At 35.9% G+C, this 19,232-nt stretch overlaps 1 protein-coding gene across 5 annotated transcripts in view; it reads left to right on the forward strand.

Annotated features, from left to right (window-relative positions):
• Nucleotides 1-19,232, forward strand: part of LOC102475894 (cytochrome c oxidase subunit 7B2, mitochondrial) — a 157,578-nt gene that overhangs the window by 21,191 nt on the left and 117,155 nt on the right. The window contains exon 4 of one of the 5 annotated variants that reach the window (XR_336884.1): nucleotides 2,236-2,281. The exons of the other annotated variants lie outside the window; for them this stretch is intronic. The gene's annotated coding sequence lies outside the window, so the exon portion shown is untranslated. Of the gene's footprint in view, nucleotides 1-2,235; nucleotides 2,282-19,232 lie in introns of those variants that run through there. 5 annotated transcript variants of the gene reach the window in all.

The raw sequence follows: 19,232 nt of genomic DNA on the forward strand, positions 1-19,232 counted from the left end.
CCCCCAGCATAAGCTCCAAGCCTCCAGGTCCTGGGTCCAGGACTCAAACCACACTTGGTCATGTGAGAATACAGTGCCTTAACCATTACGCCACCTGCTCACCCCAGAATATACATTCTTATTTTTTATTTTCTCTCTACAAAAGAAGAGGAAACTTTATACACTGCCTGCACCTTCTTTTCAGTTGTGTATTTTGGAAATTTCTTCATACAAATATGAAGAGAGCTTTTTATTCTTTATTAATAATAGCTGTATGACTAACACTTTGATATATGAATATATAAAAGTTTATATAAACGTCTGTTAATGGACATTTAAATGGTTTGTATTATTTTGCAATTAAGAGGTATCATCAAAAAGCTCATGGAAACTGGGATTGTGAAAAATCTTTGCATAGATTTAAATTTTTTTGCAACAGAATAAACTCATGCTTTTATTCCACTTTACTGTGAACTTTTGAAATACCCTCAAATAGGGTAGTAATGAACTTGTCTACTTGACATTTTTGACAAGCATATCTAGTAGTAAAAATTTCAATTTCTTGATGAAAAGGTAACTGCACATGTGGGTTTCTTTATATGTTGCCAAATTTTTTCCCATAAGTTTTGTACCACTTTGCATTCAATTTACAGTGTAAGACTTCTGGTACTACTTAGCCTCATCAAGAGTATCATGAAAGGTATGTTTGACAATTTGAGAAGTAAAACATACTACCATGGCACTCTTTTGATTTGTATTTATTTATTTATTTTCATTTTTTACTTGTAATACAGTATATGTGCATGCATGTGAAAGAGAGAAGCCTCTAGAGGGTCTTGTCACACCTCAGTCCGCTTCCCTCAGTCTTTCATCTCACAGGATCTTGGGCACTTGCATGTGGGCCGTGTATTTTGGGCTTACCAGCCAAGGAATAGAACCATGATTTGCCATGTGGAGGTTCTCTTGAACAGCACGTAACTGGTGCATAATGGAGCTGGCTTATGTGTTCATTATTAATATAATAGTAATTGTTAATAAGAATGAATGACTTTCTGTTAATTAAGGGACCATTTGAATTTCTTTATATGTGTATCAACTTCATTCTTTGACCATTGTTTTAGGAAGTGTTTAGTATGTTACTCTATTTCATGCAGAGCTACTTTTTTAATAGGAAAAATACAAACCTTTTGCTTGTGATGTGTTTCAAATATATTTTCACAGGTCTATCATTTGGCTTTTGGTCTTTCTTACTTTTTTAATATGATATTTATTAATAGGCTATATTTTGGATTCTTGATTTTGAGTCTTATTTAGAAATATCTTTCTCGGGACCAGCAGTTAGCATAATGGCTATGTCGCTGGACTCCCACGTAGTCGACCGTGGTTCGCGTCCTGGACCCGGTAGCTTAGAACTCACGCAGGGCGCGTGTGCGCGCGTGCCCAAGATCCCGAGAGGAGAATGGAGAAGGGATTGCGGCGTGGCTATCCCCCCTGGAGGGTGATTTCTCGCTTTCTGTCTCTATGTTGCTCTCTGTCTGTCTGGCGAGTGCATGCGCCCTATAGCAAAAACCTCTCCAAAAAAAAAAGAAATATCTTTCTCAACCCCAAGTTTGTAAAGGAATTTGTTTCCTTTTAGGACTTTTATAGTTTTATGATTTTTTTCTTTTTATATTTAAATATTTTATTTGTTTTAATTTTTATCAGGGATCATAGAGTACAATATAAATTGTGCTCATCTTTATTTTCAATTTTCTGGAGGACACGTGTCTCTGCTAGCTAGAGAGAGACACAGAGAAAGTGAGAAAGCATCCTTTGTGGGGATTATCCTGCCTCAATCCCTTCTCCATTCTTTCTAGGGAGAACTTGAACTTTCAAGGTGATTTAATCTTTGGGCTTTAATTTCTCCTTGGGAATTTAGTAATTTAAGACCATATCTCTATAGTGAATTTTATCATTGGAACTTCTCAAGTCTTGATCTTATTTTAATACTCTGATAGATTATGCTGAATAATAAATATGCTGTTCATAATTTGGGATAAGAAATAGAATTGGGAATAAGTGTTCAGCCGCACAGAACAACTACAGATTTAATTGAATTATTGTATTTTGATGTATTTTGGAGGATTCGGGGTTCAGAAATTCCAACTGACAGCAGTCATTCAGAATGCTACCCAAAGTCATAGGTGGAGAGATGATTTAGGAAGATAGAAGGTAGAAGCAGGATCATCTTGACAGGTTGCTGATTTCTTTCTCTAGGGGAGAACTACTCACAGGGCTGACCATGAATTTAATGGTTTTAGAAGACAAAATGCTGGAGATGTTGGAATTGGAAATGCTTCCTTCCTGCTTCTGATGTTTCCATCTGTGTGGAAGATCCATTGTTATAACATGTTTGGCTGCTTGGACCTCATTTTTACCTGAGTAGGAGTTAAATGATTGCTGAATTTAAAAGAAGAAACTGGGGCCAGCAGGTGGCGTGGTGGTTAAGGTGCTGGACTCCCACATGGCTGGCCATGGTTCAAGTCCTGGACCAGGCGGTTTGCTTTCTCCCTTTCTCTGTCTCTCTCTGGTCAAATGAAAAAAGATGATAAATAAAATTAAGTAAGTGGTTCTTTTTTTTTTTTTTTTTGAGAGGTTTTCGCTATAGGGCACGTGAGCTCGCCAGACAGAGAGAGACATAGAGACAGAAAGCGAGAAATCACCCCCCGGGGGGGATGGTCACGCCGCAATCTCTTCTCCATTCTCCTCTCAGGATCTTGGGCACGCACGCACACGCGTCCGGCATGAGTTTTAAGCCACCGGGTCCAGGACGCGAACCGCAGTTGACTACGGAGTCCAGCGACATAGCCATTACGCTAACTGCTGGTTCCCAAGTAAGTAATTTTTAAATAAATAAATACAAGAAGAAATTGGAGGCTCCTCTTGTTCTTGAAATTTAGCTGTACTGAGGAAGTTGCTTTGCTTTCCTGATTTACAGGTGTAGAATATCTGTTCTCATACTGTACTGCGAGAATGAATGGGAAAACTTAATTTTGGATTCAGTACTAGAAATCCCATTGTTAAAATATTGTCAGAGTTTTCTAGAGAAGCAATATCAATGGAGTATGTAAATAGAAGAGGAAATTTATTATGGAAGCTGTCTCACACCATTCTAGAGGCCACGAAGTCCCACAGTATGTCATCTGCAAACTGGAAATGGTGGTATAATTCAGTTTGAGTTCTAAGGCCTGAGAACTACGGGAACTAATGGTGTAACTTTCACTGTAAGGCCTGAGAACTGGTGGGGACTGTTGGTGTTAAGCTCTGGAGTTTGAAGGCCTGAGAATCAGAAGCTCCATGCCCCAGCTAAAGAAGAGAAAGAGTAGATTCACCCTTTTCTGACTTTTTTGTTATGTTGTATTTGAGCTTTTTATTATGTTTGGCAATTCAAATGCTAATCTCTTCTGGAAACACTCTCATGTACACATCCATAAATAATGTTTTACCACCTATCTGAGTACAGCCACTCTTACTAAACTTGCTTAATAGCCTATCTGCTCAAATTTACCACCAGTTATCCAGAGTGGGAAATTGTCTTGTTCTTGCAGTGTTAGTATTTACTCCATGAAGCATTCACAATCATGCAAGACTACATAATTTGTTCATAAATATGTACTTTATTTTGCACCCGTAGTGGTATTCAGGATAAATAAAAATGATTATGCCAGATTTATATTATTGGATTATGGTGTTTATTGTTGCTTTCTGGTGCTTATCTAATGTATGCTTTCTGTGTGGATATGTTATTCTAGTGTGATGTTGCCTGTTACTTGTTGAAAAATACACACCTTTCGGTGCCATGATACACCACCAGCCATTGGCCTGGCTTCTTGCTTATCAATCAGTTCTCGCTTATCACTTAACTACCTACTCATAAGAAAGGAACTCAGTTAAATGAGAAGTGCCTGTATCCCTTAGCCCAGTCGGCTCTACACATAAAATTAATCATCACAATAGATAAACCTAGCTCTCTACTATCTGCTTTATCAGTTACAGGGATAAGATTTGTATTATTTTTATCTTTTTGATTTAAAGTTTATTATTTATTTCATGATTTAGAGACCAGAGACACAGCATCCTCAACAAGATCTTGATGCCGAAATACACCCTCAACCTTCAGCCAACCCCTAATCATGGGCACAGCCATGTTTGACATCCTCAAAGAGGTCTCCAGACTCAAGTCAGGAAATTGTACCTTAAGACCTACAGATAATCTACACTTTTTCATGGAAGGCCATATTTGTGCTCACAACTTGCTTTTTCTCCTTCATTGGTGAAAGCATCATCACCACATTTATACAGATCTCTGTCTCTCTGACATACACACTTGAAACTGGTTGTAGAGCCTGCCTCTTTTAAATACATATAGGTTTCCATTCTCTGCAGAGCTTTGTCGGAATGGATTTTATGCCTACTAAAGAATTTAAACTAAATCTATTCTCTTACTAGTAGTTAAACCCAGTAGTTAGGAGATAATTTCTTACTCACTGGCCTTTTTAAAATCTTTTAGAATCTAGTTATAAGATACCTAATTCTTGTTTTATGTCTAATAACTGGCATTATTTTCAAATATACAGGGAACTGTAAAATCTAGTTGAAAAGACTGCAGATTAAATCATTATAGTGACAATATATGCAGTTTGGAGCAGTTACTAATATTATTGGAGGAAAAGGTATATGAGTTTGACTTTGTTTTGAAAAGAAAGAGGAGAGCTTATCAGGTATGGAAACTAGTTTGAATAAAGACCATTTCTTGAACATGTTTGCTAACTCTTTTCTCCAGGTACAGTGGAATACAGTGGTAAGCAAGAGGTGATGGACAGTTCTTTTCTTTTTGTGAATTTATGGTATAGTAGGTTTATAGTGTGTTGTAATTCATTGATTAATTCTGTGATTAGGAAACAGAGGGATGTATGCTGGCAGTAATAAGGATATCAGATTAAACCAGTTTAAACCAGAGGCTGCAGGCAATGTAGGATCAATAGTTTTTAAAAAGGAAGGTAAAAGAATGTTAATGTTTTAGAAAAGCTAGTTAGTCCATAAATTGAAATGGAGAGAAATTTGAGTAAGAATGACCAATTAGGGAGCTACTAGAATAAACTAAGCAATAAATGATGAGAATGTCTAATAACAATTTTAGCTTTGGAACAGAGAAAGAAGATCCAAGTGTTGTAAATGTAATTTATGAATGGAAGGAAAGAGATAATACAGAGATAGCCTCAGGATTTCCAATTATATTTGGAAGGGAAAGTGACAAATTAATCTTTATACATGTTTGCTTATGATCAATGAATATATCCAGAGGGGAGCAATTCCTCTAGGCTTTGAACATACACTCAAAGAGAAAGGTTTACAGTTCACCAACTTAAAGATGATAGCAATTATGAGAATGAGGAAGCCCTTTGAGTTACAAAGCCAAAGAATAGACTTTAGGGGAAGCTCACAAACAAGAGGAGAAACAAAGAGCAGAGGTCAGAGAACATAGAGAAGCTTAAAAAACAGTGCTGTCAAGTTAACAAGATTAGAAATGGCAAATTGTAATGTGAGAGAAAATAAAATGAAATCCTCATTAGAAATTCTCATTAATTGGTTTGAAGGGAAGTATTACCTAGGGTGAGGGTGGGATCTAAATGTAAGGCCTGAACTTTTCTGTCCCTGTACTTGTGCACTTCTCATCACTGTTACTTGTTATTGGAGGCCGATTTGTCAGATAAACTGAGAATGGGCTGCTTAATTTGGTCAAGGAGAGGGAGAAGGGATAGAAATGTAGATGGGGATGCAGCCAGCAGTGCAGAGCTGGCTGCCACAGGGTGATTCTGGTTATGAGACCAGATATGTAAAACAATAATGGACTGGTCCTTCAGTTAGTGCCTACTGATCCTATTGGGACAATGGACTACTCTTGTTTCTTAGCAGAAGCCCAAGTGATGTCTGTTTAATGGGGATAGCATAGAGGTAAAACAGTGAAATGCAACTTTTCATAATACTCAAGAAGGGGACATGTTTAGCATTCTCCTGGTACACAGAGAAAGATTCTAGCTAAGCTGACCTTAGATCAGTCTTTTTAACATGGATAAAATGAGAGGAAATTCAGCGATGTCAAATTTTTAGGACTTGAAACGAGTAGTGGCTGGGGAGAAGGGAACTGGAATCTTAATTTTACAAAAGATCTAGCAGTTCATGACAAGGACCCACAGTCCGAGTGACCTGTATTCCCAGACAGTTGCCCCTGTCTTGACCCTGTTTGTTTCTAGTTCTGTTGTTTATGCCCCTGGGGTAAGACAAGGCAGAGGACAGTTGGGAAGCCTGCCACTGCCTACAAAATAAACTTTCAGTTGTCATTTTAATGGGTGTACCATTTCACCTTAATTTAATTTCCCTACCTCCAAGAATATATCTTGTTTTGTAAGTTCACAGGCTGACACATCATCCAGAGAGACTATTTATTTTTCCTATCTTCTTCACACAAAGGCTGAGATTATTTTTGCAACAGTAATCAAGATCTTCTGTCTTTGGGTTGCAGAGAAAATGCATTCAACTGTACTTGAAAGAGAAAATTGAAATTCGGCTACAGATGATAAAGCACATTCTCCTTCTCTTTCAATTTTGTCTTGCTCATATCAGCTGAACTACATTAATAAAAGCATAGGATGCCTGTTGCTTGCTATTGACAAAACAAAACAAAAACAATATTCGATTGCCCCAAAGTGTGTATTAGGTATGTTGAGTATTACTCCTATTATAGGGCTTTATGCTTTCAGTCCTTCTGTTGTTAGTGCTAGGATGGTACAAAATGAACCAAGAAAATATTCCCCTGAGGGAGATTTTCTCACTAGCTTCAATAGCTGAGCAACTGTCAGTCTTTCAGAAAAATGATTAGATCTCAAGTATCATTGGCTTTCCTATCATCTTGTAACATTTTTACATTACTAGTGTAATTATTTTAGGAAATGATGCTGCAGACTTATAAGTATCATCTGCTTAATGCTAGCTTTAATTATTTGTTGCTTTTATTGGGAATGTAAGTCATGAAATTGCCACTGGGTATGTTATTAGTAGCACAACCATCACAATAGTAAAAAAGCATCCAGAAATAAAAGTAGGTTGGTTGGTACCTCTGAGCTAGAGATTTTCATAAACAAAGGGTGTTTGTTTTTCTCAATCAGATTATCTCATGGGTATGCTGATGGCGAAACCATAGTCAAATACACAGAATAGCAAGAGTAAGGACAAAGTAAAAGTTTACACTTATGCATAGTCAGTAGATGATTATTTTTAGCCAACCTTGTAACAGGAGGCTAGTTGTACAAGTGTAGGCAAAATTGTGAAGTAGGAATAGTTTATCTTCAGATACTTCTAATCTCCTTTTCCTGTTCTTAATAATACCACCTTTTGTGGAAGTTTCATTGGTTTTTTTTTCCTTTCCTCAAAATTTACATTATCAAGAAGTGATGAAATTCATTCATACTTGAGTTTAAATGGTAAAGGTGGCAGTGGTACAATGGAAATACCTGTTTGAAACCAATCAGCCCTGGCTTCAAGTCTAATTTTAATCATTTATTAGATAAGATAGATATTAGACATTAATTAACAATTTCTCATTGAAGGAGATCAGAGTTTTGTGCATCCTGAAGCTTATACATTTTGGGTGTCTTTAAAAAATATACATAACTATACAAGTGTTAAAAAAAGGTTAATATTTATAATTACAAAGTAAAAATAACAAATACAAGACAAGCCCAAAAAAACAAAATTTTATTTTCTTAATACCATTATAATTACTTTTTCTCCCTTTTTAAAGCTATATCCTTTTTGACTCATTCATATGACAACATTTTATAACATTTTCTGTAAAGAGAAAAAGATAATTTTCACTTTTTATACATAACTAGTATTTTTTCTTTGGTTGGAAAAGTTTCTTCTACTTTACACTGTCATTTTGGGAAAATGCCACATGGGGTTTTATTTGCAGGTTCTTACTATGATTGCTTCTCCAGCAGTTTATAATTTCTTTTCATTGCCTCATCCATGCTATAGATGCTACAGCAACAGATCCTGTTTAACCAAGTCTTTGCCAATCTGAAAAAAAAAAGTGTGAGCCATATTAACAAAATGAATTTATTCAGGTATTCATTTACTTAGGCCCAAATGCATTTATTTTACATTTATTTGTTTTCTGTGCTGCGTTCTGATAATAATGAAAACAGGCATTTCTGCCTTCAGAGTTGACAGACTAGTAGTACAAATGGATATTTTATAATATGAACAATTCAACAACAAAGGGCTACAGAAAATAAGTAAAGAGGATTTCAGTTGGCTAGTGTGATGGAGGTCACTTTGTTAACCTTTTACAAAACATTTTCCAGAGAACGCTAATCCAGTAAGATGCTATGGAAGAAAATGATTTTTATACTCAAGTAAGTTGGAGTTGTATATTCCTCTCAGAGATTCACTCTGCCACAGATTGCAATAAGGCTCTAAGAAGACCTTGACCTGAGAAACCTATCAGTTTTTAAACAGGCATTTGTCATCCTATGTGTCCATAAAGAAATATTTTGTAACAGAAAAACAAACAAGCAAACAAACAAAAACTCTACCAAAAGTTAGTGGAATGACCTATTTCAGTACTCTTTTCTGAAGATGAGGAGGCTGTTTTGATTTTTCTCTTTATAAAGAGCTGTCTTCTCCTGATTATGTACATTGATGTATGGAGAAAAGCCAGTAATGCAAGGAGTCATGCATTATTGAGTCAGTTACCTTTTCAGATGACCAAAGCTCTACCTTCTGTATTAGCTGATGGCAAGTCCCCAAAGCAACACATATGCAAGAAATACATGTCTACTTTTATTTTCTGTATCATGACCAAGCTAGTAATACCTCTTATAAAATATGTCATAGGAACCAGCAGGAGGTGTGGTGGTTAAGGTGTTGGACTCCCACATGGCCAAGTGCAGTTTGAATCCTGGTCTGGGTGGGTTGAAAACCATGGCAGGCATGTGTGTACCTAATATCTTAAGAGGAGAATGGAGGAGAAGGGATTGAGTTGTGGTCATCCCCTGAGGGGATGCTTTCTCACTTTTCCCTTTCTGTGTCTGTCTGTGGTGAGCACATACACCCTTTGTCAAAACCTTAAAAAAAAATACACACACACACAGATAAAAAACAATGATTCAAAAGAAATCTACCTGTACTGGTTATATATCCTAGCTTGTGATATTTCCAAGAGACTTTTCCCATTATATTAAAAACTTATCAATGAAGTACAGTAAACAACCAGTGTGACAGTGCTTTTTTTGTTTTCTTAAAGTCTATAAAAGTGATACCAATAGACCCTGCAGCTAATTACAAAGTCACAAGGACTCTAAGGCTACTTCAGTTAGCACAAGGGATGTCTGACTGCCCTGGGAAGAAAGGTGATCTTCTTTGACATTGATGTGTTAAGTAGGTTGTTTTATGGAACCTGTGAGTTGTACTCAATTACAGTACTTAGTATTTGCCTCTCGTAAAGGATGCCCAACAATAACTAAAAATAAATTTAACTGAATAGGGTGAGAGAGTAAGGAAATAAACGAATATATAAGATGTCCATTGCATAGAGCTGGAACAGAAGAAACAGACTTAACATGAGTTTTATTTACTCTTCACTACTTCATCACTGCTTCAGAGTAGCATGCCAGTTTAATTCACTTTTCACAAAGCTTACAACCAAGCTCTGCTTTCAGGATGTATTAACTTGGGAGGGTGGGGATGGAGAAGGGACTCAGGAAAAGATGATTAACAGATAAAGAATGCATGTAAATGAGGCAAATAGATTGTGTTAGCCATGTATCACAACAGAGTAGAAAGGGCATTTGCCAGTCATATATATATATCACATATATGTATGATTATATATATATATGTATTAAATATATATATATATCTGTATAATCTAGCAGAACGAATATTAAAGATACAAGATACACAACATAATGTTGTTTCCTTAAAATGATGGCTGTATTAATATCCTTGACTTGCTTATCACACACTGTATACATACTTTGAAAAACTTTACCCCACAAAGATATACACAAATTAAATATAAATAAATTATAAAATAAATCAATATATGATAATGTAACCCTAAGCTATTACCCTCTGGGTAAAACCTTCTGATGATTTCTTAAGATCAGTAAAATACAAGTCTTGCTATGTCCAATAGTCATTACATAGTTTCTAGGCTACTCTAGCCTTACTTGCTAGTCTCTTACATTCTGTTACTCAACACTTTAAAAATTCTACCTTAAAGTCTTATTTATTGTTTTATTTGTCCAGAATATTCTTCATCCAGGTTTCCATATGATTTGCTCTTTAATTTCTTTCCGTTTGTGTCAGATTGTCAAATAAGACTTCACTGACTATTCTTCTGAATTTAGCATCCTTTCTCCTCTTTCTTTTTTGTTTTAAAATATTTATTATAATTCATAATTTACATATAATTGTACATCTCTTGGGATATAGTGTATTTTTCAAAGCAAGTATATACAGTGTAATGAGGATATAAACATTCACTATCTCTAGCAATTATCAGTACATTACATCATACACCTTCAGAATTTGCCTTTTTTAAAAATGTATTTTAAATTCTCACCCATGTTGTTTACTGTGGTACCCTGTTCTATAGCTTATCCTGCTTATTTACATACATTATCATGTCTTTTAACCAATTTCTCCCATCCCTTCCATCTCTTCCCATCCAGCTTCTAGCATCAAACATTACATTCTCTACTTCTCTGCCACTGGGTCTTTTAGCTTCCTCTGATGAGTGAAGACACTTGTATTTGTTAAGTGAGAGCATACAGTATTTGTCTTTCATAATCTGACTCATTTTATTTCCAGGTTCATCTATTTTATCTCCGATGATGAAATTCATTTTTTACGGCTAAATAGTAGTTTATCGTGTATATATGCCACATTTTCTTTACCCATTCGTAAATTTTGAGGCACTTTAGGTTGATTTAATATCTTCGCCATTGTGAATAATACTATAATAAACATGGATGTACACACAGCTCTTAGATTAATTTCCTGCCTTTTGGATATATACCCAATAGTGGGATTGATGAGTTGAGAGTTAGTTTTATTTTCAGTTTTTTGAGCTATTTCCATACAGTTTTTCTTAATTGTTTTAGTAGTTTGCATTCTCACTAACTGTGCACAAGGGTTCTCCTTTCCCCACAACCTCTTCTTTACTTGTTATTTGTTTGGCAATAGCTGTTCTAATGAGGGTGAGATAATACCTTATTGTGGTTTTGATTTGTATTTTCTTTATGATCAGTGATGTTGAATATTTTTTCATGTGCTTTTGGCCATTTGTATGTTTTTGAGAATTGTCTGTTCAAATTGATTGCATTTTTTATTGAATTATTAATACTTTTAGGTAAATTAAATAGTCTGGTTATGAATCACTTGTCAGATATATAGTTTGAACATATTTTCCCCCATTTTATAAGTTACCTCTTTACTCTGTTGATTGTTTCCTTTTCTGTAGATTCTTAGGTTAATGTAATTCCAGTTGTCAGTTCTTGCTATTATTACTCATGCTTCAGGTAATACTTTTTTAAAGAATTATTTTATTTAACTTTATTTATTCATTTACTTTTTTTTTTTTTCTTTTTGGAGAGGTTTTTGCTATAGGGCGCGTGCACTCGCCAGACAGACAGAGAGAGAGACAGAAAGTGAGAAATCACCCCCCAGGGGGGATGGTCACGCCGCAATCCCTTCTCCTCCATTCTTCTCTAGGGATCTTGGGCATGCACGCACACGCGCCCGGCGTGAGTTTTAAGCCACCGGGTCCAGGACTCGAACCGCGGTTGACTACGTGGGAGTCCAGCGACATAGCCATTACGCTAACTGCTGGTTCACATTTACTTATTTTAATTTGACCAGAGAGGGGCAGAGAGAGAGAGCGAGAGAGAAAAAGTGAGAAAGCAAACTGCCAGGTCTAGGACTTGAACCATGGTTGGCCATATGGGAGGCCTGCACCCTTAACCACCATGCCACTTGCTGGTCCTTTTTAAAAAAAATTATTTAACTTTATTTATTTACTTATTTTTTAATTTGATCAGGAAGAGGGAGATAGAAAGCAAGCCACCAGGTTCAGAACTTGAACTGTAATTAGCCATGTGGGAGTCCAGTGGCGCCAACTATCATGCCACCTGCTGGTCCAAAGTTCTATTTTTAAAAGTGTTTCTAAAGCAATGTCTTGGCATGTTTCCCCTTGTGTTTTTTTTTTTTTAAAGTTATTTTATAATTTGGGGTTTTATATTTAAATCTTTAACCCATTTTTGAGTTCATTTTTGTATACTGTAAAAAAATAGGGGCCTAATTTATTTCTTTAATTTTTTGTTTCTGGTATCTCTAAGAATGTAAGATTTATGAGAAGAGACATTATTTGATTGTGTCATTTGTCTTTTTTTTGTATACCCAATGTTTAAAATGTCTTGACAGAGATATTAAGTAGACATTCAGTTAATATTTAGTGAATGAATTAATAAAGCATCCTTAAAGTTCTAGGAGCTTAATTTTGCTGTAGAACAGCATCTTTTCTGTTGGAATAGGCAAAAAGAGTATTGCCAAAGTCAAATCCATTGCAGTTCCCAGATAATTGCCAGACTCTAGCTTTTAGCAGCTAATCTCTACTAGAACAGAAGCCCCAAGTCCTTGCTTGTGATTATGAAAATATGTCATGTACCAAGGAAGGCCTAGACTTAGTTTTTTGCCCTGACACACCAGATTAACATACAGCTTCAGGACTCATTCCAGATTCTACTTAGTGGTAATTTAAGTCTGCTCCCTTCAACTGGGCCCATTATTTCTTGAGTTGAATTTAGCTGGTTGTGATTAAAAGTGTTGATGCTTAGGTTAATTTCCTATTTGTTTATGGTGCTGTTATTTATTTCCTTGGACAAATAATTCATCCCTCATATTAAAAGTAATACAGTCTAGATTAATTAGGAAACACTGGGAAAATGTAGAACAGAAACAGAAGAGTATTTACGCAAAAATTTAACTCCTTCGAAACAACATTGTTAATGTGTTGATATATTCCTTACCAGTTTTATTTTAGAGAATATGTGTATGTATGTGTTTATAGAGTTGGGATAAGCCAACCTTACTCACTGAGTGTTATTTGTGTTCCTTGCCCTTTGTGAACTAAATAAGCCTAATTAAAAAAACAAAAAAAAAATAGGGAATTTTATGTACACTTGTCATCTTTATCATACCTGTTTAACCTCTTTATCTTGATAACTACTTGAGAGATAATGCCCATAGCAGCTTCATCAGTTTCTTCTTAGACCAGAGCAACATCAGAATACAGACTTCAGCAAATGAAAACAAGAGGTAAAATGGTGTGAGTATTCCTTTCTTGAAAAGGAATGCAGGGAACCAGCAGTTAGTGTAATGGCTATGTCGCTGGACTCCCACGTAGTCGACCGCGGTTCGTGTCCCGGACCCGGTGGCTTAAAACTCACGCCGGGCACGTGTGCGTGCGTGCCCAAGATCCCGAGAGGAGAATGGAGGAGAAGGGATTGCGGCGTGACCATCCCTTCTGGGGGGTGATTTCTCGCTTTCTGTCTCTATGTCTCTCTCTGTCTGTCTGGCAAGCGCACGCACCCTACAGTGAAAATCTCTCCAAAAAAAAAAAAAAAGAATGCAGTAGTACTTGGTACTAGGCCTGATGGACCTGGGAATGACTTGAGAGCTAAGACTGCTTTCTGACAGAACCTAAATTCATGGAACAGGTGGCAGATTTACAGTATACTTTGAGAACTAAGTCCAGACCTACCAAGGGAGGTGCTAAATATCTTAGCCAGAGAAAATGCAAATGATAAGCATAATGAGAGATGTGAACTGTGAGAACTTTTTATAAGGGTGGTTTAACTTGCCAAATGGATCTTCTTGGATTTCATTAATATATGATCATTGTAGGAATACTAGAAGGTTCAGATAAACAGATGCCATGCATACATTAACAATAACTGTTGGGGATCAGCATTTAGCGTAATGGGTATGTTGCTGGACTCCCATGTAGTCGACCATGGTTCGCGTCCCGGACCTGGTGTCTTAAAACTCATGCCGGGCGCTTGTGCGTGCGTGCCCAAGATCCCAAGAGGAGAATGGAGAAGGGATTGTGGCGTGGCCATCCCCCCGGGGGGGGATTTCTCACTTTCTGTATCTCTGTCTCTGTCTCTGTCTGTCTGGCGAGCGCACGCGCCCTATAGCAAAAACCTCTAAAAAAAAAAAATAGCTGTTGAGGCTGGCTTGTTTTGTGATATTGGTAGTACATAGGATAACAGATTAGGAGAGGAGAGAGAATTGGGATTGGAGGAGGTATGAAAAAAATAAATAAGGAAGTATATCAATGACATATAAAAAGTTTAAGCAAAAACTATAGTAATCTGTCCCTGTTGTTATATATTACTTCAGTAATTAGAAAACAAATCTAATATTTAAAAAAGTCATTAAATTCTTAAGTTGGCATGAATAAACTGGAAGTAGAAAGTTGGAGGGGCTGGGATTTAAATATGGTTTTACTCTGTAATCCTAAAGGAATTCACTGAAGTCTTGGTGGAATGCAACGTCTGCTACCTGAAGGCACCAATCTGAGATAAGAAAGTCTTTGCCTCAAAGGTTGACTCAGCTCTTTTGGCACCTTCTAAGGGACACCACTTTACAACTCCTGTTGTGCTCCTAATGCACTGTGCACAGCATGCTGAGTTACTGCTTATCAGTGAAGTTCTGATCGGCACTGTGAAATGTTGTTTTCCAGATGTTTGAGTCATTAAGAGTGATGTCAACACAGCAAGTAGGCCTTCAGTTTTGGGTATCTATGCCTTCAGCAGGGGTTGACAACCTACTGGTTCTAGCTGATTAATGGCTCCAAGTGGGAGTGAGGCATGTCTGGGAGATGGCAAAGGAATCCCTGGAGTAGGCCAGTTCTCCCACAGTTGTTTTCAATTTCTAGGCTGCCTGCAGGTGTAGGGGCTAACTGCTGAAATTAGGGAAGACTCTGAAGGAAGATTACTTGCCTCTTTAACACGCACGGCGGAAAAAAAAAAAAAAAAAAAACTTAGCTCGTATCTCTGTTGGAATTTTACTTTCTAAAGTAGTTTTATGTACTTGATCTTACATGAATCTTCTAAGATCTGAGCCTTGGAATCTGAGCCCTAAGATGGATCACTTTTGTGACTAGGAAACAAAGTTAATATTAAAGAAAAATACTTAAACTCTTAATTTGGCATGAACAATTTGGAAACAGAAAATGGGAGTGACCAGGATTTAAATGTGGCTTATTTCTCGTAATCCTGAATGTGCAGATAAAGGACATAAAGTAACCCTTTTCTGTTTTTTCACAGATGTCAAACCAGCTAGAGTTAGAATAAAGTTCTACTTGAATGAGTGGGTGTGCTTTTTTTTTAGCTCATATACTTAGCCTAGGAGGGTGCAGATATCTTTCTGTGGAAAATGCTTATGAAAATGTAGCCCCTAAAATGCTTTTCAGAAAACTAGACAAACAGATAAAATAGGAATATTAGGAAGAAGAGATAGAGCTGAACCTTCCCTCCTCTGTATTTCCTTTCTTCCTATTTGCTTTTTATTAAGCCCTTCTTGATGTGAGAGACACATAATGGTTCTTGCCTCTTGTTAGGATTATACTACTTTTTTTTTCTTTTTCCAAGTCAATTATATTTTCTTTTTGCTGAGAAGATTTTTGCCTAGAAACATCCATTTGTGATTTTTTTCCCCATGCCAGTTAACAGTTCTGTCCAGTAGGTGGACTCCTTCATGTACACATAGAGACTTCTTCCTTCAATCATGTATTCCTTAAATCTGTGGCTAGGAGTTTCCTCATATTGAACATCTGGTTTTATCAATTTACTATCTGAAAGGCTAAAAATAGATTCTGGGATTCTGCCTACTGTTTGAGAAATACTTTCATCTGTAGTTACTTTTTTCTTTTGTTTTTGTTCTAACATAGATCTTGACATTTTTGTTTATTAGTAAGGGTTCTTTTGCAGCAACAAGTTACTTCTTTTGGATCTAACTTTTATCTGCAGCCAATTGTTTTCAAACTTATTTCTGAGCTTATATTCATCACAGTATACAAATATGTGAATAATTATATGTTTAAATTCATTTTTCTGCCACTAACATCTGAATACCACACAAGCTAATTTATAAGGAATCAAGGTTTATTTAGCCGATGTTTTTTGAGGTCCATGGTCAACGTTCCATAGCTGGCGAGAATCTTCTGGTTGGTGGGGACTGTCTGCAGAGTCCAGAGGTGATGTAGAGCATCATGCAATGGGCTTAAAGGTCTGGGTCTGTTTTATTCCCTTTGTTTATAAACCTACTAGGATTCAATTGTGGGGACCCCACTCTGATATTTACCTAATCCTACTCACCTAAAGGCCCTACTTTTCAACATCATAGTTGAACTTCCAACTCTTAATCCTATCACAATCAAATTTCATTGTGTGCTTTCTTGAGGAGACATAGTACAACCATAGCATTATATCCTGACATGGAGGATTAATAATTACATTTGTGGGAATAAATTTTTTCATAATATCATAGATTTTTTTTCATATTGTATGGCAATAAATTTTTTAATGCTTTTGTTTTTTTAACCAGGGAATATGGCATATAAATTATTTTTAAGTTCATCTCTGTAATTTTCATGAGGCTCACCTGAAGTTGAGTGGCTTTGGCAATTTCTTTGCCTGCCTTATAAGGCCATTGCAGCAAGTAGAGATTAACATTACAGGTTGTCAATTTTCTTTTCTCCCTAAATCATTACTTTGCTCCTACATTTTTTCTTTTTTCTTTTTTTTTTTTTTGAGAGGTTTTTGCTATAGGGCGCGTGCGCTCACCAGACAGAGACATAGAGACAGAAAGCAAGAAATCACCCCCCAGGGGGATGGTCACGCTGCAATCCCTCCTCCTCCATTCTCCTCTTGGGATCTTGAGCACGCATGCACACGCACCCGGCGTGAGTTCTAAGCTACCGGGTCCGGGACACGAACCGCGGTTGACTACGTGGGAGTCCAGTGACATAGCCATTACGCTAACTGCTGGTTCCCATCCTCCATTTTTTGAAAATCCTATCTCACCGTTGGCCTATGGACAGTAAGACTTCTGCATAATGAAATTTCATTAGATTATTCAATACATTTATTCCCACGTGACAGAGAAATCTGTTGTTCTGCAAACCCACTTTAGGAAAAGCTTCAGTTAGGTAACATTTGTATATTATTAAATGCTATAAACATTCATTTAAATTAATAACATTTAATATACAAGTGCTTCCTAATATTAATAATTAATTTAATTATTATTAATGCATATTATGAAATGTTATTTAATTGACCAAACCAACCAAACATTTCTAACAATTTGTTGTCTTCTCTTATGTCACAGGTTCTACCTCTGATGAAAGAATTAAATGTTGAGATACATAGAAAAAAAAATCGTCAACTGTTTCTTGTATAGTCAAGATAACTTTCGCTAGTTTTTAATCTTGTTGACAGGAAGAGTTGTCTTATTCATCTTTATAACTAGTCTGTCATCTGATATCAAACATGGAGGCGTAGTGTCCTACACATAATCACGGATCAGTAAATGTTTCCTTAATAGAATGTGGTTATGCTGATTGTTTTAGTAAATATAAAACACTAAGGCACCACACAGATAAAATTATACCAAAATCACTTTGCAGAACACAAGTATAACAAGCTATAGAAGAGCATGTATTTCACTTGGAATTTGCCACTATGTTTATTTACTTATTTACTTGTATATGTATATGCACACACACATACACATTAAGTTTTGTGTGTGTATACTATTTAGAAGAAGAGCTACACTTCAAAAATGTTTATATTTCTGTTTTCTAATATACAGGTAATGAAAATAATATCCACACTAACACTAGTGGCAAAATATTCTAAATTATCAAAGTACAGTACAGTTATGTTTGAGTCTTCTCTCTGCAGTACAGTGTTATTTTTCTTTCTATATTAACGTAATAGATATTTCCTGCAACTTATAGATGATGGAAAAAATAGGATTGGGGCTGATCATTCAAAATTAGGGTATTAACAAAAATGTAGCAGTCCTATTAAAAATGCTAGCACAATTTAAATAGATACACATATTGTTTACACCCAATGTACAGTATATTTAGGGCATTATTAGAAAATATGCTGGAAGGAGATATGAAGAAGGTTGAAGTTGCTGAGGCAAGGAGAAAGACAATTCAGAAAGCTTAGGTCAAACCAATCAGTAAACACTTCTAAGATGGAGCAATTAAAGGAACCAATGGAAACAAATGGCATGAATAGGCAATGTGTTTTTATCAAGGTATCCCATACCCTGACTTGCAAGGTTCTTTTGCTGGTACTTGGTAGCACAAAGCATTATCATGCTGGGGAAGGAAATCATGGATGATTAATGTGATTTCAGTAATATACTATTTACTGATCACATATGACCTATTGTAATTTGTATTATACAATAGAACTGGATGAATATGTATTCTGTTCAAAAATAGAGGCAACATGAATTGGAACCTTCTATTACATAAAATAATTATGGACATCATTATAGAACAGAAAAATTTTAAAAACCCACACTCATTCTTTAGGACAGGCAGATACAGTTTTGAATCATGACTTTTTCTTATTAGATGTCTGACCTGACCTTGGACATTGAACTTTTTTGAGCTTCAGGTTTTTCAATTTCTAAAATAGGAATAGCACTATTATTAGTAGGATATTATATAATTTAACCACTAATACATTATGAAAAATGAAGACTCAAATCTAGCTTTTGGATTTCTTCTATATCACACTGAAATAGGCATTGTATACTGTAGGTATTTTTAAAGCAAGGTCGGAAATTCTCCACACTAATTCTAATGTCCTGTTTATAGAATAATATAGAAAGAAAAGATAATTCTGGAAACTTCATTCTTAGAGTAGATTATTTAAAATTTGAGGCCCTGGTAATTTAAATTAATATTCAGGTGCTGTAATGTTTAATACCATCTGCATTGGTAGAGAATAATTAATTTTAGAGAAAATTTTCTGGAAAAAATAAATGATAGGGAATTCTAAAGAGGGCCATGTTTGAGAGGTTTTCTTTTTTTTTCTTTTCTTTTTTTTTTTTTT

The sequence above is a fragment of the Tupaia chinensis genome, unplaced genomic scaffold, assembly GCF_000334495.1.
Source record: "Tupaia chinensis unplaced genomic scaffold, TupChi_1.0 Scaffold143697_1, whole genome shotgun sequence".
In the NCBI taxonomy this organism is placed as follows: Eukaryota; Metazoa; Chordata; class Mammalia; order Scandentia; family Tupaiidae; genus Tupaia; species Tupaia belangeri.